Below are 24,903 nucleotides of genomic sequence, written 5' to 3'. Positions count from 1 at the left end.
GCCCTTTTTAGTAAACGTGATATGCAATTGGTTGCTCAACAGAGACATTTTTGTCAAGTGACACATTCCACATTGTTTGTCAAGGGGTTCATCTGGCCACAAAGTATATATAAAGAAGTTGTTTAGTTTATTTAAATGTTCGGAGTACTGTTGTTCTAAAGATACAGAGTTTAAAAAAAGGCACCATGGAGAAAAAACCTGGATTTAGAATGAAGGGGCTTTGCATATTTCTCATATTCTTGCTAAATTCAGGTATGTTTTTAATTTGATATTACCATATCACGATGGACATTAGACACTAAAAGCTTGTCAAAATATTTAGTAAATCCTCACAAATTTTGTATTTAATTTTATTTTTGTACATATACTATTCATATTGTTTTGAAATGTGTTGTTAAATTAAGAATTTAATTTAAGAATTTAAAAAAGCCTGAATACAGACATATAGTACATTTAAAAAAACATAACAAGTCAATAAGATCCAACATTTTTCGATCAATATTAATTATGATATAATGAATTTAGGAAGAATAGTTTACATGTGATTACGACTTTTATTTCTTAACAGTAAATAACATTGATTGTTCATTTTTGTAGGATATCAGTGTACAAGAGTCAGGAATTACGAGGGTTTGACACAATCTTTTTTTTTTCAGTTACTTATGTTTTGTTTACTCTCTTCTTGGCTAAGACAACAAAATTAGTTAGTTAGATGTGGCTACAAGCTGTCAGTATATATAATAAGCATATTAATGGTTAGCTATTTAATAGGGTATTTCCCAAAAGCAGTATTGAGCAATGTGTGGAAATTTAGAATCAGGCTTAAAGGGGTTGTAAAGGTACAATTTTTTTTCCCTAAATAGCTTCCTTTACCTTAGTGCAGTCCTCCTTCACTTACATCATCCTCACTTACATCATCCTTCGATTTTGCATTTAAATGTCCTTATTTCTTCTAAGAAATCCTCACTTCCTATTCTTCTGTCTATAACTCCACACAGTAATGCAAGGCTTTCTCCCTGGTGTGGAGTGTCGTTCTCGCCCCCTCTCTTGGACTACAGGAGAGTCAGAATACTCTCTACTTTGCAGATAGAGAAAGAAGCTGTGTGTTAGTGGGTGTCCTGACTCTCCTGTAGTCCAAGGGAGGGAGGGAGCACGACACTCCACACCGGGGAGAAAGCCTTGCATTACTGTGTGGAGTTTCAGACAGAAGCTAAGGCCTCGTACACACGACCGTTTTCCTCGACAGAATCCATCAAGAAACTTGGTGGCAGAGCTTTTTGCTGAGGAAAACGGTTGTGTGTATGTTTTTTGTCGAGAAAACTGTCGTGGAACTTGACGAGAAAAAAAGAGAACAAGTTCTCTTTTTCCTCATCGAGAGTCTCAATTTTCTGGTCGTATTTCTCGTCGGGCTGGTTTACGACGAGAAACGCATTCGTGTGTATGCTTAGAAACCCGCACATGCTCAGAATAAAGTATGAGACAGGAGCGCACCTTCGGTAAAAGTATCGTTCGTAATGGAGATAGCACATTGTCACTCTGTAACAGACTGGAAAGAGCGAATCGTCTCTCACCAAACTTTTACTTGACATGAGATTAGTAAAAGCAGCCCCAAGGGTGGCGATAGTGGAATCAAACTTCCCCTTTATAGTGCCGTCATACGTGTTGTACATCACCGCGTTTGAGAAGGACGAGATTTTGTCTTGACAGTGTGTACGCAAAGAAAGCTTGTCAAGATTCTCGACAAGCCTGACAAGGAACTCGTCGAGGAAAACGATGTTTCATTTACGACGAGTTCCTCAGGTCATGTGTACGAGGCCTGAGTCAAAGGATGAGGTAAGTGAAGGAGGACTGCACTTTTTAGGAAAAAAAATGTACCTTTACAACCCCTTTAAGTTAGAAATGTGATCCAGTATTGGGTGACCATTGGACACATCCACCTCTGTATGTGTTACAATTTTTTTTTTACCACTCTAAGGCCTCGTACACACAATAGGTTAACCAGAGGACAACGGTCTGAAGGACCGTTTTCATCAGTCCAAACCGATCGTGTGTAGGCCCCATAGGTTATTTAACCTTAGGTTAAAACAATGACAACTTGCTTTAAAATGTAACCGATGGATTGCTAACCGATAGGTCAAAACCGATCGTTAGTACGCACAACCATCGGTTAAAAATCCACACAAGCTCAGAATCAAGTCGACGCATGCTTGGAAGCATTGAACTTCGTTTTTTTCAGCACGTCGCTGTGTTTTACGTCACCGCGTTCTGACACGATTGTTTTTTTAACTGATGGTGTGTACGCACGACTGATCATCAGTCAGCTTCATAGGTTAACCTAGGACAAAGGTCCTTCAGACCGGTGTCCTCTGGTTAACCTATCGTGTGTACGAGGCCTAAGGATTTACTGTTGAACATGTTTGAAAGACCAACTCAACCCTACAGTGATATTTTAGGCCTGCATTGTTATTGCCAAGCTAAATCACAGACTGGCTTCTTATACATCTATTGGAATCCAGTTGTCAGATTGAGCAGTGGTCCTCAGGGCCCACTAACAGGCCAGGTTTGCAAGATAACTGAAATACATCACATGTGATATCATTTGCTGCTCCATGATTGCAGTATTCTAGTCTCCCCAGGGTAATACAGAAAACCTGGCCTGTTAGCGGGACCTAAAGGACAGGGTTGATGACCACTGAGATAGAGGATTAACAGTTTCCTCCAAGCAAAAAAAAATGTTTAACTTTAAAGAACAAAAACATGCTTTATTACTGACTTTCACTAAACTTAAAAAATGTCCATCCAAAAACATGTATTGATCCTCCAAGGGATTCTTCATAAATGCAAAATAAGCAAAATAAGCAAATAGGTGGGTAATACAGGTAAGATGGACACCTCCTTGTTTTTGGAAAAAGCAACACAATCTACTGCAGTAAATCTTGCCCACTGGAGTCTATGAGAAATGAGAAGCTTGTGGTTGATTTAACAGTTGGTCTTAAAGCATTGATAAAGGTTTAAAAATGAATGGATTTTATGTGTATGTTTAAACAACTCTGCCATTATAATGTATAGGTAGCATCTGTACCAAGTATTTTCATGTTTTTGCAATAAATTTTATAGCCTCACACTTATATTGATATTTAAAACAATAGGCTTTGTACTTGAATATGCTAAATAATATACCTTACTAAAAAATCAGTTTTCATGGAGTGTTAATACAATTTTTTAACAGTTACATCCCAAAAAGGAAAAGTATTATCATAAATTAACCCACGGTTTGTTGAAAATATAAGGCTATAAAAGAAGTTGCTATGTAATTACATGTTGTGTCATGCTGTCAGTGAAGTTATATAGTTAACAATAACAAACATAAACCCATATTTGCATACACGCACACGCATATATATATATATATATATATATATATATCCTACAGCCTATGGCTTTTGGGAACTACATTTATTTTTTAAGTGAATATTAAGAAGTGAGATATCTTGTGTTTATTTGTATAGTTGATACATTAGATGATCATAATTGCATCAAATATGTCTGCTAACCAAACTGTTATCATTATTATTGTTGTGCAAATGCCTATTAGGTATACGGTATAATTTGAATTATTTATATATAATGTTTATATTCTAAAATAAAGAAGAATAGAGAAATGTATTTCAGTCAGAATATGTATTATATGCCCTGTGATGACAAAAAAAAGTCAAAGGCTTCACTGTTGAAAAAGTAGATCAAGGAAAATATTTTTTACTTTTTGCTATAATAAATATCCCCGAAAATCTAAAAAAAAATCAATCATCAGTTTAGGACAATATGTATTCTGTTACATATTTTTGGTAAAAAAATTGCAATAAGCGTATATTGATTGGTTTGCACAAAAGTTATAGCGTCTACAAAATAGGGGATATTTTTATGGCATTTTCTTTTCTTTTTACTAGTAATGGTGGTAATCTATGATTTTTAGCGGGACTGCGAAATTGCCTTGGACAAATCGGAGAACTTTTGACAGTGTTATTAAAATGCACTGATTATTGTGTAAATGTCACTGGTAGGGAAGGGGTTAATACTAGGGGACGGTCAAGGGGTAAAATGTGTTACCTCATGTGTGTTTCTAACTGTGGGGGGATGGGACTAACTCGAGGAGGAGACATATCGCTGTTCGTAATTACTACGAATAGCAGATCTGTCTCTCCTCACCGGTCAGAATGGGGATTTGTGTGTTTAAACACAAAAAAACACATTCTGGTTCTCATGCCCGTGATCACGGATGGCCAGCTGTCATCGTGCCCGCCAGGGCCGCTATTAGGAATCATGGGGCCCCGTACAGCCTACATGACCCCCCCACACACACACACCTGAGGGTATTCTATACAATATTATTAATGAACACAAAAACCACCCCAATTCCCCCTCCTAGTACAAATCTCCCCTGTCTGCACAATTCCCCTAATCCTTCCTATTAGCCCCGAATTCCCTCATCGGCTCCTGGTACACAATCAGCCGCATCTCCCCTCCCAGCACAAATCTTCTTTCTTCAATCCCGCTCCTAGCACACATTCCCACAAATCCCTCCTCCTAGTACAACCCCCTCTCGGGTCAGGGAAAGGAGCTCAGCGGTGGCTGGCCAGGTTCATTATCCCTCCATGTCTCTCTCCCAGCAGCTAAAAGCCGGCGGGAGGGAGGGAGAGGGGGGGAGAAACCTGGGTGAGAGACACAGAGGGCATTGTTCTCCACCAACCCTCCTGCTGTCTGGGCCCCTCTGAGTGCGGGGCCCCCTACAGGAGGGCTGGTGGTCCCCCCCTATCAGCGGCCCTTCTGCCAGCTATGGTTTTTAATATAGCCGACGTACGGGTCCTGCGATTCACATGAACGAGCCACATTGCCGACGTATATGTATGTGAGCTGGTCGGCAAGTGGTTAAATTATCTTAAACACATTTTAATTCTGTGAATTTTGACATTGCTTACACATATCTTACAACTGCCAATGGTAAATCAGGTTGCAAGAAGAAATTGTTCTATTTGAAAATATGCCGGTCACCGAAAAAAACAGAGGCAGGAGCTTAAGGAGGTCGAAAGAATGACGAAAGAATGAAGTCAACCAATACAGAGAGGAGAGGTGGAAAAAAATAAAAGTTTGCCGGAAGCAGGGGGGGGGGGGGGGTTGTTGTTAGATGGGGAGGGGTTGGGATTAGAGAGAGAAAAATAAGGAAGAGCAGGGAGAGAGGACAAGCTACAGAAAGCTACAGAAGAAGAAGAAGAAGAGAAAAAGAGAGAGAGAAAAAAGATGAGAAGATGAGAAGGGGATAGAAAAATGCCAGAATGAGAAGAAGAAGGGAGAGATACCGTGAGGAAAAGAAGACAAAGTGGTTTATTTACTAAAGGCAAATAGACAGTGCACTTTGTAAAGTGCAGTTGCACTCTGCAAGAGCGGTTGCTCCAGAGCTTAGTAAATGAACAGAAGTTCTGCTGACTTCCATCATTCAATCATTTGCGAGCAAAAATGCTGTTTTTTTAATTGTCCATGCACATGATTAGATATTCTTTGCAAAATGAAGATTTAACTCATTTACTAAGCTCTGGAGCAACTGCAGTCAATTTGCCTCCAGTAAATCAACCCCAAAGTAAGAGAGAAAGAAAGGCAGAGAACGATGCAGAAGGGGAGAAAAAGAGAAAGGGAAAAAAAATCAAGGAACAGTGTGCAACAACAAGATGGAGAAAGAGTCAAGAATCAAAGAAAACAAAGGGGGCCAGTTTTACTTACATAAAACAACAAGCACGCAGATAACACAGCTGATTATCATAGCCAGCATAGCTTTCTATACACAATCTCACTCTACAGCCTTTGCAAAAAAACAGCTCAAAACCTATAATTAATCTATTCAGGGAGGCATAATGAGATGTACGTTTCTTACTATGCTCTCTTATTGTAAATTACAGATTTCACTTGCTTCCAAAGAAAACACCCAAAGCCAAGCGCACTTTTATTATTGCAATGTAATGCAACTGCAAGTAAATAATAAATAAAAAGAACCTATGACTATGTAGGAAACAAACACTTCTGACTTGGTGTAAAGATGTAGGCTCCAAGCTATTAGTGGTCTACTGGTTTTACTGCCTAGAGAGTCACTGATCTGAAAGGAGTATGTAGCTAGCAAGGTCAGAAAAGTCTGAACTTGGTTCATATATGCTTGTTTCTATATTAGTGATTCATGAGGATCAATAATCCATCTTGCACCACTCTGATAGCAGAAGGGTAAGTTCAAATTGGCTACTAAGAGTTACTGTAGTAGCTATAGGAGTACCAATCTATACAGCTTAGTGATCACTGAAGGAGGAAGTCCTGCCTTACTGCAATAAAATGTTTATAGAGCAATTTACAAGTTGATGGTTACATAGTTTACATAGTTACATAGTAGGCGAGGTTGAAAAAATATACAAGTTCATCAAGTCCAACCTATGTGTGTGATTTTATGTCAGTAATACATTGTATCCCTGTATGTTGTGGCCGTGCAAGTGCTTATCTAAGAGTTTCTTGAAACCATCGATGCCCCCGCTGAGACCACTGCCTGTAGAAGGGCATTCCACATCTTTGCCACTCTTACAGTACAGAACCCTCTATGTAGTTTAAGGTTAAACTATATACAATATATATATATATATATATATATATATATAAATATACAAGGGTATACGTGTAGCCATAGCAGACTTCTGAGAAATCCTCACTTCCTGTTCTTCTGTCTGTAACTCCACACAGTAATGCAAGGCTTTCTCCCTGGTGTGGAGTGTCGTGCTCGCCCCCTCCCTTGGACTACAGGAGAGTCAGGACGCCCACTAACACACAGCTCCTTTCTCTATCTGCAATGTAGAGAGCGTCCTGGCTCTCCTGTAGTCCAAGGGAGGGGGCGAGCATGACACTCCACACCAGGGAGAAAGTGTCGCATTACTGTGTGGAGGTACAGAAGAACAGGAAGTGAGGCTTTCTCAGAAGAAATAAGGACATTTAAAAGCAAAATGGAAGGATGAGGTAAGTGAAGGAGGACTGCACTGAGGTAAAGGAAGCTATTTAGGAAAAAAAATTGTACCTTTAAAACCCCTTTAAGCTTTAGCAATAAAACCTGGAAGCTGTTTTGTTTCTATGCAGAAGTGAGACAGATTTTGCACTGTCCAGCTTTAGTAAATAAACGGGTCCTTTAATGGATTACCTTCTACAATGTAGACAGAGACTCAAGAGACAAGGGGTCATTAAATGACTTGCCTTCTAGATTGGAGTTCAAGAGACAAAAGTGTGCTTTAAAGTGTAATTAAAGGCAATTTTTTTTGTTTTGTTTTGAAGAGTGAAGAGAGATTAGTACCCCTGTCAGACTTTTTTGCTGCCCATGCCCTGTTAGGGAGATTCATCCTCTCTATTTGTCCAAATTTTGCATTGTCAGTAATAGTAACAGTAATAGAGGGTGACTCTTCCAATGGGGACACTAGTTCTGGTGACATCCCAGGATTCACTCATTTTGTAGGGATTTCCTCTCATTTCCAGTTTTGGCTATGGGACAGGAAGTGAGTGGAATCACCCCTATGGGGCACAAGTGGCAAGAAAAAAAATGACAGGGGTTATAACCCTCTATCCAAAAAAAAAAAAACAAGTTTGCCTTTAGCTACACTTTAAATCAGTGGGTTCTAGATGGAGATTAAAGAGACAGGAGTGTCCTTTAATGGTTTTGCTTTGAGGCCCCTCCACACATATTTATGGTATTAATAACAGTGGCTCTTTAATATGTTGCATTAAGGTGAAAAAACATCCGACAATACCGCCCCCCAGCCCCCGTTTTACTTTCCTGACCCTTCGAAAGTCATGCGCTTGCCCCCGTCATCCTTCTCGACTCCGAGCCTGGTCGTTGATTGGCTACACTGGATGGATTGAAAGCAGCGCAGCCATAGGCTTGCGCTGCTGTCAATCACATCCAATGACGCAGCGTGGCGGGGCCAAGTGATACAATGATCGGCAATAGAGCTTGCATGAATGTGTTAAGTTCTTGCAGGGAGGAGCCGAGACAGCCGCCGAGGGACCCCAGAAGACCCCAGAAGACCAGGTTCGGGGACACTCTGTGCAAAACGAGCTGCACAGTGGAGGTAAGTATAACATGATTGTTATTTAAAGAAAAATTATTATAACTTTACAACCCCTTTAAGTAGGAACTAAAGTAAACATTCAAAACGAGATGGCAACAAGCCAGTTCTACACTTTAAATTGGAGGGAATTAGAAGCGGTTTAGAATACAAATGGAACTACAAATGGGGAGGACTGACCTGGCAAATCTGTAACCCTTTTCTGTATGTCTGTCATACTATAATGTTAGGAATCAAAAGCTAACATCCAATATATAAAATAAAATATACGATTTAGATTGGATTTGTGCAACAAAAAAAAGCTAATATATGTTTTTTTCTTTCTAGGCTCAATATTATCTCCAATGTTGGTGATGGCCCAAAGTACGTAAGATCAGTCACACCTTTTCATTATATGCTTTCTGACATTAAATTACCGTATTTTCCATGTTTCATATACCATAAGATATAAGTTGAACCAAACCCCATTACTGAGACATACAGGTGTGTGAGGCCTTAGATAGAAGCATGGTCATCACTGCCACTACCACCCACTGAGTTGTATCTGCATAGTCCTGCTGAGAGAACTCCATGAATGAAAGAGAGGTCTGTCACATATCTGTGGTAGGAGCACACAGCAAAGTTTTATTATATATGCAGTGTTTTTTTATTTATTTTTGTTAAACAGTGATATGGTAGGAGTAGAGAGATACCACTTAATTGGACCCCTTGTTGAATATCCTAAATTCTTGTTAATTTTAAATACCCAGTCAAGGAAAATGAAAAAAAAAAAAATTAAAAAGAGAAAAAATAATTTTTGCTTAACCACCCCTACATACAGGGCACTTATACACCCTCCCGCCCAGACCAATTTTTAGCTTTCAGCGCTGTTGCACTTTGAATGACAATTGCGCAGTCGTGCTACACAAACTAAATTTTTATCATTTTGTACCCACAAATAGAGCTTTCTTTTGGTGGTATTTCTGCAAAAAAAAATACAAAAAAAATGACCGAAAATTTAGAAAAAAAAATGTTTTTTTGTTTCTGTTATAAAACATTGTAAATAAGTAAGTTTTCTCCTTCACTGATGGGCACTGATGGTACTGCACTGATGGGCACTGATAAGGCGGCACTGATGGGCACCGATGAGGTGGCACTGATGTGGTGGCATTGATGGGCACTAATATGCTCCACTGATGGGTGGCACGGATGGGCACTGATAGGCGGCACAGATAGGCGGCATGAATGGGCTTGGATAGGCAGCACGGATGGGCACGGATAGGTGGCACAGATGGGCACAGATAGGCGGCACGGCAGGACACGGATGGACTGGCACGGATAGGCGGCACGGACGGGCACGGATAGGCGGCACGGATGGGCACTGATAGGCGGCATGGATGGGCACTGATAGGCGGCATGGATGGGCACTGATAGGTGGTACGGATGGGCATGTATGGGCACTATTGTATGTGTTGTACTAATGGATGCCAATCAGTGCCAAACAATGCCTGCCAATCAGTGATGCCCATTGTGGGCACCGATTGGCATCCATTGCGGCACTGATTGGCATCCATTTTTTGTGTCCTCCTCATCCCTGGTGGTCTAGGGTGGCATCCTTTTTTTTTTTATCCCTGGTGGTCTATATGGCCATCCCTGGTGGTCCGGTGGGCATCCCTGCTGGTCCAGTGGGCATCCTCGGGGGGGCTGTGCTGATAATCGATCAGCACAAACCCCCCCTGTCACAGGAGCAGCCGATCGGCTCTCCTCTACTCGCGTCTGACAGACGCGAGTGAGGAAAAGCCGATTACCGGCTTTTCCTATTTACATTGTGATCAGCCGTGATTGGACATGGCTGATCACGTGGTAAAGAGTCTCCGTGAGAGACTCTTTACCTTGATCGGTGTTGCGGGGTGTCAGACTGACACCCTGCAACAACGATCACCGCGATGCGCGCCCCGGTCATATGACATCCAGTCAGGATTCTACAACCACTTTGCCGACACAATATGTCATTGACGGGTGCAAGTGGTTAAGAATGACTGAATGAATAACAAAATACTGGACCACCTTATTTATTAAGTGAGAATTAATTTCCAAATTGAAAAGTCTCTACCCATTTAGTATAGGAGCCTCCTGTATGAGTTAGCAAATATGCTTGTATGTATAGAGCAGTGAATTCATTCCCCAAACTTTCACTGCAGGAGTATCTTTCTGGTATATGTGTGTGAATGAGTAACATGCAGTGAATGTCAAACTGACTGCGTGCATTGGAATATTCACCAGATATAAACATACAGTACTAAAGGTCTTTTAGTTCGATATGCAAAAAACATCTTTCTAATCCATAGAGAAGTCGGCTAATAAGAGTGTGTGAAGAGAAGGGATTATGGGGAAATTGATTTCACTTTGAAATGACCAATTTTGCTATTGGCAAACATTTTTAGAACTGCAAACTGGTAAATACATTTATTGAGCTGTTTAGAGAAAATATGAAAAAAATACTCTTTTTTTTTTATTCAGAGGATGTATTTTTTTTTGTGTGTTTTTGGGGTAATTTAATTTATTTCATAGAGGTGTCCTTTTATGAAGCAGTGAAATCTATTCACTGCTTCGTTCTCCGGCATTGACAGTGGAGATTTTTTCTCCTCTGTGTGCCAGTTTATGAAGCGGAGTAGATCGCTTAACCCTTGGAGGAGTGACTTGATCTACCAACGCTTCTAACACTGCAGAACGGCCCCTGATACTGGAATCTCACGAGAATAAGGTACCAGAAATTCACAGAAACACAGAGATGTCAGTTTATTGAGCAGTGATAAATTACTGTATTTATTGGTGTATAACACTCATTTTTTACCCTGAAAATAGCGGGTAAACTGTGCCTGCGTGTTATACGCAGGGGGCTGTGGAAAGTTTTTTTTTCCTGAAACTTCCCCCTTAAAGTTAGGGTGCGTGTTATACGCCGATAAATGCGGTATCACTGCTCAGTACACTGACAGAAGGAGTGGTTAATGTTATTAAAATAACAGTCCCCCTACATTATATATACATGTATACACACACACATTGTATGTATAAATATATGTATATATATATGTATACACATAAATATTACAGGGCGAGATGGTTACAGTGTTGGGGGGTCTGAACGAGGTAGAAAGAAGTTAAAAATCTTCCTCCTTCCTCCTCAGATCCCCCGGGATTCCCTCTTCACGCCCTGATTCACCACCTCTGAGCTGGACACCCGGGAAGTATGAATTCTGACACAGATCGCCAGTGAAGCGCACAGATCGCAGCTTCATAAACTGGCCGTTACTGTGTCAGTCTATGAGACTTCTCTGTGTGTGGAGATACATCGGCGGGAAAACAAGTTCAAACACTTCTCCCCCGATTATGTCTGTTTCATAAACTGTTTATGGGCTGTGATTAGCCCCGATCCCTGGGATCACCGCTGTTCACTGCTTCATAAACGGACACCAGAGTGTTCTTTGTGTTTCACTGAGAGCAGGGGAGAATCCAAAATTTGCAGTTGATTAGAAATAAAGGGAGAAATCTTTTAATAGGGACATATGGTGACAACTGTTTAACCACCTCAATACTGGGCACTTTCACCCCCTTCCTTCCCAAGCCATTTTCAGCTTTCAGCGCTGTCACACTTTGAATGGCAATTGCGCTGTCATGCAACACTGTACCCAAATGACATTTTAATCAGTTTTCCCCACAAATAGAGCTTTCTTTTGGTGGTATTTAAACACCTCTGCAGTTTTTATTTTTTTTGCTCTATAAACAAAAGAAAAGCGAAAATTTTGAAAAAAAAGCTATATTTTTTACTTTTCCTACGTTTTGGCCATTACGTATTCGTCTACATAAAAAAAAATCGCAATAAGCGTATATTGATTGGTTTGCACAAAAGTTATAGTGGCTACGAAATAGGGGATAGATTTATAGCATTTACATTTTAAATTATTTTCTTTTTTTACTAGTAACGGCGGCGATCTGCGATTTTTATCGTCACCACGATATTGCGGCAGACACATCGGACACTTTTGACACTATTTTGGGACCATTCACTTTTATACAGCGAACAGTGCTATAAATATGCACTGTTTCTGTGTAAATGTGACTAGCAGGGAAGGGGTTAACACTAGGGGCGATCAAGTGGTTAAATGTGTACCCTAGTGAGTGATTCTAACTGTAGGGGAAGGGGACTGACTGGGGGAGGTGACCGATCAATGTTCCTATGTACAAAGGACACACCATCGGTCTCCTCTCCCTGACAGGACGTGGATCTCTGTTTTTACACACAGAGATCCACGGTCCTGCTCTGTTACTGGGCAATCGCGGGTGCCTGGTGGACATTGTGGCCGCCGAGCACATGCATCGGGTTCCCAGTGACGCGACGGGTGCCAGGTTTTATAATTTAATAAAGTCATTGCCCATGCTGGTAAAGTAACAAGTTTTCTTGAATGGCCACCCCACTTTACACATCTTCTCACTAATACTTACCTTTTGTACACATCCTCACCATTCACCTGCTGGATCCCTGAGTCTACTCCGTGTAAGCTGCTTGGCCTGGTGACCATCTCATATCCTCCCATGAAGTGATTGGGTCTACTATTGGCATAGGCGGGCGCACAGGGTGTGCCAGGTGTGCCTAGGCACACCCAAATCACCCTGTGTGGTGCAGATTGCACTGAAATATACTGTGTCAAAAGTGCACTAACGCACAGACAAATACTGCATTAAATGGCACGTAACACACTGAAATATACAACGTTAAACATGCAGTAATGCACTGAAATATACTGCGTTAAGCGTGCACTAATGCACAGAAATATGCTGCATTAAACATGCAGTAACGCACTGGAATATACTGCGTTAAATTGCAGTAACGCACAGAAATAGACCCATGATATTTCACCAAAAATAAATAAAATAACAAATAAAAAAATAAAAACTACTGACACCGTCCACGGCTCTGCTGACACCATCAGTATACTGTATATACACATGCAAATATGTTTGATCTTTGGGGTGCACACCCTAATGCAATAGGCTGCGCACACCTATGACTATTGGGGAGAATGAAAAAGGAGGTGATAAAAAAAAGGTGGGAAGATACATCTAAAACTCCAAGGTGTACACTAAAAAATGAAGGAATTATGTCAGGGAGGTTTCTGTTTGCGAATCCTAAACATATAATATACTAAGGGATGACAGCCCTCCCAGTTTAACCTATAATGAAAATGTTTTCTTTTGAAGGACTGACTTTTTAAACTCACATACAGACATAGTGGACTCATTTTTTTTAGATAAGATCACAATCTTGGTTTAAACAGGTGTTTTTTAATTTTATTTCAGGTTCTACTACTGGAGCCGCTACTACTGCAGCACCAACTACTACAGCAGCACCAACTACTACTGCAGCACCAACTACTACAGCAGCCCCAACTACTACTGCAGCACCAACTACTACTGCAGCATCAACTACTACTGCAGCACCAACTACTACAGCAGCACCAACTACTACTGCAGCTCCAACTACTACAGCAGCACCAACTACTACTGCAGCCCCAACTACTACTGCAGCTCCAACTACTACAGCAGTTGCAACTACTACTGCAGCTCCGACTACTACAGCAGCACCAACTACTACAGCAGCACCAACTACCACAGCAGCCCCAACAACTACAGCAGCACCAACTACTACAGCAGCACCAACTACTACTGTAGCACCAACTACTACAGCAGCACCAACTACTACAGCAGCCCCAACAACTACAGCAGCACCAACTACTACAGCAGCACCAACTACCACAGCAGCCCCAACAACTACAGCAGCACCAACTACTACAGCAGCACCAACTACTACAGCAGCACCAACTACTACTGTAGCACCAACTACTACAGCAGCACCAACTACTACAGCAGCCCCAACAACTACAGCAGCACCAACTACTACAGCAGCACCAACTACTACAGCAGCCCCAACAACTACAGCAGCACCAACTACTACAGCAGCTCCCACTACTACAGCAGCACCAACTACTACAGCAGCACAAACTACTACTGCAGCACCAACTACTACAGCAGCACCAACTACCACAGCAGCCCCAACAACTACAGCAGCGCCAACTACTACTGCAGCACCAACTACTACAGCAGCACCAACTACTACAGCAGCCCCAACTACTACTGCAGTACCAACTACTACTGCAGCACCAACTACTACAGCAGCCCCAACAACTACAGAAGCACCAACTACTACAGCAGCACCAACTACTACAGCAGCCCCAACAACTACAGCAGCACCAACTACTACAGCAGCACCAACTACTACAGCAGCTCAAACAACTACAGCAGCACCGACTACTACAGCAGCCCAAACAACTACAGCAGCACCGACTACTACAGCAGCCCAAACAACTACAGCAGCACCAACTACTACAGCAGCCCAAACAACTACATCAGCACCAACTACCACAACAACCCCAACTAATACTGGATCCTCAACAACTACTCCTACCTCAGGTAATACTACAGAATCATCTACTGCAGAAGCATCAACTATTACTACAGTGCCAACTACTGATGCTTCCTCAACTACTACTGCCGCCCTAAATTCTTCTGTAGTGCAAGCTACTACAGCAGGGCCCATCATACCCTTAGGTATTAATGAATTATCTTGCTTAAAGCATTTGTTAACCCCCCCAAAAAAGGACCCTTCTCCTTTCAAGCATGTTATATGACACAGTGCTTGTCCTGTGTCATTTGGCCCCCTGTAACACCTAAAAAACCTGCCAGTTACTCCCCACCCCTCTGTAAACTGACCACGGTGTATCATGGCTGCTGAGACCTGACACTGTGGTCAGTTTACGTGCCTCTGTCATCAGCAGCCTGCTATCTGCTCCCCTCTCTGCTCCTGTGTCCTCCTCCCCCCCATCTCTGTCTGTGTGTGAACCGCCCCCCCCCCTTCCTGCTGCTCTCATAACACTAACCTGTATACACATCAGCACTGCCTCCTATTGCAGTGCCCCCCTCTGTGAATGATTTATAATTATAAATGCTGTAAATATCTCCTTTAAGAGCCGAGATTGCTATCACATGATGTGCCGCCGGCCGCCCCCTGGTGGTAGCATTGACGAGCCGCTGTCCCCCCAGCAGGGTGGTTTTTTGACACCCCCCCCCTCCCCAAAAAAATAACAACCCACCAGCCACCACTGCCTGATAGCTTTTCTTGGGGGGGGGGGGGTGTTCCTAACTATTTCAGTTGAGGTTTATTCCTACTTATCCTAAAATTACCACTAATGTTACAACCACAGTTTTCCTTCTTCAACTTGCACTTCAATTGTCAAAGCCTAAATTACTCTTCTACCTTGACTGTTATTGCAGTTCACTACTCCTGCTGTGTACACCAGGGCTGTGTGACTGGCTACCACCATAATCAGTACAGTTATCCCCCTTTTTCTGTTCTCTCCGCTTTCCAACATTGCTGTCACCATGTCTCCTACATCCATTACTATTCCAACATACATTACTTTATTACAGAAATTCCTGCAGCCTTTAATGAACCCCCCACTTATACTGCTACTGTCACTTCTGCTGCCAGGGGCACCAAGTGCCAGCATTAGCAGCAGGGCAAATTTACTTTCTGGATTACTTTATGTCCTCTTGTTTTATGTCAAAAGCAACTAAATGCCTTCTGACTGTCATAGTTAAGCCAGCTATTTTCATTTGGATCCTAGTGTAGGCTGCCAGGCTATTGGCACTGCTACTAAACTCTACATTACCTTAAAGAGGTGTTCCACCAAAAAGTGGAACTTCCGCTTTAAGCACTCCTCAGCCCTTTGGGGGGGGGTTTCGGTAGGAGTGGAACTTCCTGTCCCACTTCCTCCTTCCACCCAATTTACTTTCTGGATTACTTAATGTCCTCTTGTTTTATGTCAAAAGCAACTAAATGCCTTATGACTGTCATAGTTCAGCCAGCTTTTTTCATTTGGTTCTTAGTGTAAGCTGCCAGGCTATTGGCACTGCTACTAAACTCTACATTACCTTAACCTCCCTGGCGGTATGATTCTTTCTGAAAAAACATGCTGAAAGCGGTACAATTATTTGCAAGGAAATTTGGTGTTTTATACTGTAGGCCTGTAATTTTTAGGAATAACTCACTTAAATCTGACCAAACAAGAATCTAATAGGCATCCCGGGTATGACATTTTTTTAAAAACAACATTTTAAATTATAATATAATAAATAATTATAAATAATTATAGCAAGTAATAATATAATTAAAATAAAAATTATTCAATAATGTAATCAACTCAAAATCACTGAAATTTGCTCAGTTGCAGAATTGTTGCTGTCATTATTTTTTTTTTTATGACGAATTTCCCCGCAAATCGCTATCGCACAATTCTGCAAGTGATTATAATTTATTATCGCTGTTTTCTAGCTGATCTAAAACCATTTTTGACATAAAAAGACACTTTTGGTTGCTATGGACAATCTACAGTTTTCAGGCAGAAAGAAAGGTTTTTATTATATAAAATGACATGTAGGACACTGGGCAGACCAATTGGGACAAGGGGGGTGTGTTTTTTTTTACATACAGTACTGTAATCTATAAGATTACAGTATACTGTATGTATAGTGTTTGTTGACTTTTTTGAATTTGGCGCCGATCTCCGCTCCCGTGCGTCGTAACGTCGCAGGGAACAGAGATCGGCGGTACAGGAGGACGCTGTGTGAATCGAGCGAGGTCCCGCTCGCTCAAACAGCGTGGTGACATCGTTGGATCCAGGAGAAGGTAAGCCAGCGCGCGCTGCAGGCTCTGCATATCTACCTCGAGCGTGACTCGGGGTTACCGATTTTGGTAGAAAAAATCAACCCCGAGTCACGCTCGGGGATACCGCCAGGAGGGTTAAAGAGGAGTTCCACCCAAAAGTGGAACTTCTGCTTTAAGCACTCCTCTCCCCCTTTGGGGGGGTTTCGGTAGGAGTGGAACTTCCTGTCCCACTTCCTCCTTCCACCCAAGGACCGCCTCTGCGACTTCTCCTCTCGCCTTAGGCAGCCCCTCCCTCTAGGCCATCTCCTGGGACACGTGGCCTTCTGTCCCCTTCTGTTTGGGATTGGTCAGAGCCCTCAGATCACTCCAGCTAGCTCCTCCTAGACCCCTCCCATCTGCTTCTTGAATCTTCTCCCAATTTCCAGATAGCAGGGGGAGTTACCAGAGAAGCTTCTGATGAGTCATCCTACCTACCTGAGTCACTTACCCGACCCAGAAAAACACACAGGCTTGGCTGCCTGCCAAATATACCTACACTAACAAAAAGAAAATCCTAACACTGAAGCCTCGTACACACGACCGAGGAACTCGATGGGCGAAACACATCGTTTTCCTCGTCGAGTTCCTTGTTAGGCTGTCGAGGAACTCGACAAGCCAATTTTCTCCATTCCCGTCAAGGAAATAGAGAACTTGCTCTCTTTTTGGCTTGTCGAGTTTCTCGACAGTTTCCTCGACGAAAATGTACACACGACCGGTTTCCTCGGCAAAAAAATATCTCCCAGCAAGTTTCTTGCTGGTTTTTGCTGAGAAACTCGGTCATGTGTACGAGGCTCAACACTCTAGCAATGCTAGGGGTTGCTACACATACAATTAAAGAAAAATGATAGAAAAGAAAGTGAACAGTGCAAAATTTTTACTTAAATCCTTTTTTTAGAGCATTAAATTGCACATTTTAAGAATTGTATGATATTTCATTTCATTTTTTTATGCCCATTTTGTCTTATGAAATGATTAAGTGATTTATACACACGGCACATGGGCAATACAATTTTTGATTTAATCTTATTCCCTTACAGGTTTATGGGTAATTGGTGTATGCTACTGCCAAATTATTTATGTATTTAAATTTTCTAAGCGCAAAGTTTATATATATAGATATAAATATATATACTGTATATATATATATATATAAAAAAAATATATATATATATATATATATATATATATATATATATATATATATATATATATATATATATATATATAATTTTTTTTAAGAATTTCACATTCTCTAGAATAAGGCCGGGTACTCACGACCAAACATGTATGGTGAAAGCGGTCCGTCGGACCGTTTTCACCATACATGTCTGCCAGAGGGCTTCTGTACGATGGTTGTACACACCATCGTACAGAAGTTCGCGCGTAAACAATACGCGGGGCGTGTCCGCGGTGTCGCCGCGTCGATGACGCGGTGTCGCCGCGACAATGACGCAGCGACGTGGGCGGCCCGCCTTTAAAATGCTTCCACGCATGCGTCGAAGTCATTCGACGCATGCGAGGGACGGCGGGCGCCTGGACATGTACGGTAGGTCTGTACTGACGACCGTACATGTCCGAGCGGGCAGAATTCCAGCGGACTGTTTTAAAACAAGTCCAGGAATATTTGTCTGCTGGGAAAAGGCCCGGCGGGCAAATGTTTGCTGGAATTCGGCCCGCTCGCGCCCACACACGACCAAACATGTCTGCTGAAACTGGCCTGCGGACCAGTTTCAGCAGACATGTTTGGTCGTGAGTACGGGGCCTTAGAGTGCCCTATTTTATTCTTATGATTCTTGTATCATAAAAATAGCCTTGAAATGCCCCTTCACTTAAACCAGTCTTAATAAAGTACAATAGGCCACTTATTATTGCACTAGAAAACTCTGCTGTGCTGAGCTGTGACCTAAAGTTCTTGAAACCCCTAAAACCTTGTCAATGACAAAGCTGTACAACATAAAACTGCCATACTGTTTATGTCAAATTACCAATCTGTTTGTATAATGAATGTAGTTGCATCAGATAAATAATTCTGTTTATTTTTCAACTGCAGAGTCTGGGGGTGGAGGACTTACCTACTATGATAGGCTTTTCATTGCATTGGGCAGCGCTGGAGGTGCAATTCTACTTGCATTTGGAATATTTGGGGTAAGTTTCAATCTTATTATGCATTCATTTTTGCAGTGGAATATATCTTTATAAAGAGTTATAATATCTCATCTCTTCCCTCCTCCTCTTCCTTCTCTTCCCTTTCCTCTGGCTCTGTCTGAGGCAGATTGTTTCAAAGGAGATACTGTAACTACTACTGTAATATCTCTTTAGAAAACCCATAGTTCGTGAAAAATTTGTCATAAATAATAAAAGGTTTATTTATAAAGCATTTTGTATATTGCATTTATGAAGAAAAAAAAAAACTTGACCCCAAAACATTATAACATCCCTTTAGCAGGGAAATCATATAAGCATGCAATTCTAAGGCCCCGTACACACGACCGAGTTTCTCGGCAGAATTCAGCCAGAAACTCGGTTCAGAGCTGAATTCTGCCGAGAAACCCGGCCGTGTGTACACTTTCGGCCGAGGAAGCCGACGAGGACCTCGGCGAGAAAAAAGAGAACATGTTCTCTATTTCCTCGTTGTTCAATGGCAAAAGTCGGCCTGCCGAGTTCCTCGGCGGCTTCCACACTGAACTCGACGAGGAACTCGATGTGTTTGGCACATCGAGTTCCTCGGTCGTGTGTACGGGGCCTGAGAGTAATTTGTTCTTGTTGAAAGACTTTCTACACATACTTAAATTACTTTAGATTTTTTTTACCTATTCAGATCGTATTCTGATCCACCCCAGATAGTACTAAGCCTATGTCTCTAAAGCCTCGTACACACGACTGAGGAACTCGATGGGCGAAACACATCGTTTTCCTCGTCGAGTTCCTTGTTAGGCTTGTCGAGAAACCCGACAAGCTTGCTTTGCGTACACACAGTCAAGACAAAATCTCCTCGTTCTCAAATAAGCGCCCAGAGGCGATTCGGTTCGCATGAGTAGCGCTATACAAGTCATTCATTCATACACTACACATACAACGGCAGGGGAAGTTCGATTCCACTTGCACAACTCTTGGGGCTGCTTTTGCTAATCTCATATGTTTGCGTGTTAAGTAAAAGTTTGGTAAGAGACGATTTGCACTTTTCAGTCTGTTACAGCTTGAAAAATGTGTTATCTCCATTACAAATGCTACTTTTACTCCTCTCATACTTTATTCTGAGCAAGCGCAGGTTTCTTAACATACACACGCTCAAGTTTCTCGTCGAAAACCAGCCCGTCGAGGAACTTGACGAGCCAATTTGAGACTCCCGTTGAGGAAATAGAGAACTTGCTCTCTTTTTGGCTCGTCGAGTTTCTCGGCAGTTTCCTCAACGAAAATGTACACACGACCGGTTTCCTCGGCAAAAAAATATCTCCCAGCAAGTTTCTTGCTAGTTTTTGCCGAGAAAATCAGTCGTGTGTACGAGGCCTAATAAGCATTGACCAAGATGTAGCCCCTAATTAAAAAAAAAAAGTTAATTTAATAACCCCTTCTGCTCTAAAGCATTTTATTTTTGTTTTTCATTTTTCACACATATGTCAAAATCTACATTTTTGGCTATAAAATTACCTAAAACACATTTTCTGAAAGCAGAAGCCTTGTAGAATAAAGAGATGGTGGTTGCAAATTTGTATTCTGCATGATATGTATGCAACTGTTTAACAAATCTATATTATCAGGAAAAAAATACATTAAATACATTTTATTACGCACAAACACAAATACAATTTTATTTTTTGTAGAAAATAAAAGATAAGATAGTGATGAGTAAATAGATACCAAATGGGTCAAACCTCAAGACTGCGTGCTCCTGTTAAATGTCAAAAAATTACTGTACCCAAAATTATCAATAGGCACCATGGTAAATGCTTTTACAGCTCATCCGTTTCAAGTAAACCATAAATGGTGGTTATAGAATAGAATTATTGCTCTCACTCTGACGTTTGCAGCTATAGATTTGCCATGTTTGACACAGTTGTCGTTTACATATACGTGCCACTCTGTGCTGTGTTTATATTTGTAAGTTTGTGCAGGGTGATGGAGCAGCTTTTAATTATAAAAAAAATAATAGTTATTTAAACTTTTTTTAGCATTTAACTTTATTGCTTTCACAAGGGAGCCATCTATGATGCATTGACAGATATTCTTTATGGAGACATCAGGGGTCTATTAGACTCCCAATGTCTCCCCTGCAGAGGCGTATCTAGTGAAAATGGCGCCTATGGCAAAAGCACTGAAACTGCGCCCCCGTCAAAACATTTGAAACCTTTCAGATAACCAGCGACAGAGAGGGACACAGTGCGACGAGGACAGAGAGGCTGGGGACCACTGGCGGCTGGTGCTGAATTTTGGTGCCAATAAAACGCAGCTACTGTGCCATTAATGGCCAGTCATCGGCCGTCATGGGGGCACCTGTCACTCCCCTCCCCAGGCCAAGTAGCAATATTAGCAATTGCTGTGCCGGCGCCGCGCTTCAGAAGGCCGGCCGCGATGCCAAGAGCTACATTAGTGCGGGAGGCAGCCACACGAGGACATGTGGGGTTTTTTTTGTGCGGGGGGTAGCTTTTTGCCGCCCCCCTCCCCATGGTGCCCATGGCACTTGCCATGGCTGCCATACCCTAGATACGCCACTGCTCCCCTGCCCTCTGCTCCAGTTAACCAAGCGCAGGTGTGTATTAGATCAGCTGTACACTCGGCTTTTGATAACTCTGAAAGGGAAGTGTTTAGAATCAGAACTGAGTGCTTCTTGTTCACAGTAGTGCAGGGGGAGTCAAGGAACAGAAAGATGTTCCCTGAGCTCCTCCCACTCACCATTGTGAGTGAAGATGTTTTGTTTCCTGTAAGAGATGGAGGCCCTACGAACCATTGGGAGTTGCATTGGAAGGGGGAGCAGATTGTGATTGTCATGTAAATGTGATCAGACAGCTCAACAGCCATCTTGATTACTTTTACATAAAAAGCCAGAGACCACAGATAAAAAATACTAATGCAGCTGTGACCCTGTTTTACCATGTTCATTCTTTGGACATGCGTGAACTACACTGCTCCAAAAAAATAAACGAACACTTGAAAACACATCAGATCTCAATGGGGAAAAATATCATGCGAGATATCTATATTCATATAGACTGGATAATGTGTTAGGAATGAAATAATGCCACATCATTTGATCCAAAATAAAAAGATCAACCTATAGAGGGTGGAATTCAAAGACACCCTGAAAATAAAAGTAAAAAAATGATGCAGCAGGCTAGTCCATTTTACTGAAATTTCATTGCAGCAACTCAAAATGGTACTCAGTAGTTTGTATGGGCCCCACGTGCTTGTATGCATGCCTGACAACGTCCTAATGAGTCAACGGATAATGTCCTGGGGTATTTCCTCCCAGATCTGGATCAGGCCATCATTGAGCTCCTGAACAGACTGAGGGGCAACCTGGTGGCATCGGATGAACCGAAACATAATGTCCCAGAGGTGTTGTATTGGATTTAGGTCAGGCGAGTGTGGGGGGAGGGGGGGGCGTCTCAATGCAATCAATTCCCTTATCCTCCAGGAACTGGCTGCATACTCTCGCCACATGATGCAGGGCATTGTCGTGCACCAGGAGTAACCCAGGACCCACCAGCGTAGGGTCTGACAATGGGTCCAGGGATTTAATCCCGATACCTAATGGCAGTCAGGGTGCCATTGTCTAGCCTGTAGAGGTCTGTGTGTCCCTTCATGGAAATGCCTCCCCCGACCATCACTAACCCACCACCAATCGGGTAATGCTGAACAATGCTACAGGCAGCGTAACATTCTCCACAGCTTCTCTAGACCCTTTGACGTCTGTCACATGTGCTCAGGGTGAACCTGCTCTCACCTGTGAAAAGCACAGGGCACCAGTGTTGGACCTACCAATTCTGGTGTTCAATGGCAAATGCCAATTGAGCTCCAGGGTGCCGGGCAGTGAGCACAGAGCACACTAGAGGATGTCGGTCAGAGACATTCACACCAGTGGCCTGCTGGAGGTAATTTTGTAGGGCTCTGGCAGTGCTCATCATGCTCTTCCTTGCACAAAGGAGCAGATGCTGTTCCTGCTGATGGGTAAAGGACCTTCTACGGCCCTGTCAAGCTCACCTAGAGTAAATGGCTGTCTCCTGGAATCTCGTCCATGCACTTGAGACGGTGCTGGGAGACACGGCAAACCTTCTGGCAATGGCATATATTGATGTGCCATTCTGGAGGAGTTGGACTGCCTATGCAACCTCTATAGGGTCCAGGTATTGCCTCATGCTACCAGTAGTGACACTGACCCTAGCCAAATGCAAAACTAGTGAAAAACAGTGAGATAAGATAAGTAGGGAAAAAATATCAGTGGCATCCACTTGTAAAACCATTCCTGTTTTGGAGATTGTGTCACTGTTGCCCATCTAGTGGACCTGTTTTTCATTACCATCAAAGCAGCTGAAACTGATTAACAACCCCTCTGCTACTTAACTGACCAGATCAATATGCCAGGAACTGAACTCTGGAATCTGTGGCCCAAAGAAGGCAGACAGAGGCAACAGACTAGTCACCAGTATTACCTGTGGTCTCCCTTTAGAAGAGCTCTCCCTGTTTTTAACTTTCCATGTACTGTATTCTACTGCACTCTGACTTTGTGTGGAGGTGGCATATTGGACAAAGGTGAATTTTTTCAGGGCAATGTAAATGAACAATTAACATTTATTTATATTATTTATAACATAAACACTTTTTACAGTTCAGTTTCAATTTACCTATGTTCTGGTACTTTGGATTCATTACATGCAACAATAAAGTATTTTCTGTCCAATCTATGGAGGAACAGGCGACTGATTTACCAGGATAGTGTTTCCGAATTGCATGATTCTGTGATGATCTTATAGATTTACTTGGAAAAACTTAGAAATTCAAAAATGTAATACGCTGTTGATTCTTCTGAGTTGAAACTCATGGCAATCCCTCAGATCCTACATTTTCATTATCAATCTGATATTAGGGTGCTAGTCCTAGAGCCCTCTAGTACTATAGAAATGTTAATATTATTGAGTGTAAGGACTGGGGTGGTATGTACTTGGGTGTAACCTTGTTACCTAGATTATAAAATATTTTCTAGATACTATGGAAATAAGCATATTTTAGTTTACAGAAATACTTATGAAATGTATGTATGTCTATAAGAAATACATTGACAGTATATTGCTAGTTAACATTTAAGAAAAAATACATGGTAATTGTTGTCCATTCATTTTTTCAGGTTTTGGCATTGCTAAACTCTTTAGGATTTCTGAGTTTTGGAAGTGCTGCACCTGCTGCCCTGGCTGTTGTCCCTGTCACCACGAGCATCACCACAGCTCTACCTAATGTTGCGACTTTACCTTCCACTATCCCACCATCCAATATGTATCCATCATACTATCCCCACGGTAATATCCCCCGGCCTAACTTGCAACCACCAGCTCATACAATAAGAAATCCAACATTTCATCCACCACGGCAGCCCTCATATCATCCACACCGTCAACCATCAAATTCACCACCACATCATGGATCTCGTTCCCCACCACGTCAACCATTCCCTTAATCAGGACCTAATCCTACAATTCCCAATACCCCAAACTTTAACAGAGGAGTATTTAACTATGAACCATAAGATTCAGAATCAGTCTTGAAGGTTATTTTTCATTTTTTTGTTTGTTTCAATGGTTAAGAAAACAATGGCTTACTTTTCCAATCACCAGCCAAACCAAGCAGTGTTACTTACATCCAAGGTCTACTATACATCCCTTCTACTATAAAAACAAATCAAACCAATTAGCTTGTATAATGGTCTTGCACTGTGTGGAAGAGAGAGTTATGCCGCATACACACGGTCACAATTTCCGA

The 24,903-nt window shown here is 42.0% G+C and overlaps 1 long non-coding RNA gene across 1 annotated transcript; it reads left to right on the top strand.

Moving 5' to 3' along the window:
• Positions 1-52: 52 nt before the first annotated feature.
• LOC120914435 lies at positions 53-13,560 on the top strand. Its single transcript, XR_005743669.1, has 3 exons — positions 53-252; positions 8,463-8,498; positions 13,473-13,560. It is a non-coding gene; the product is annotated as an uncharacterized LOC120914435 (long non-coding RNA).
• The last annotated feature ends 11,343 nt before the right edge of the window (positions 13,561-24,903 follow it).

This window comes from Rana temporaria, chromosome 9, assembly GCF_905171775.1.
Source record: "Rana temporaria chromosome 9, aRanTem1.1, whole genome shotgun sequence".
Lineage (NCBI taxonomy): Eukaryota > Metazoa > Chordata > Amphibia > Anura > Ranidae > Rana > Rana temporaria.
This window is presented reverse-complemented; position numbering and strand designations above follow the sequence as displayed.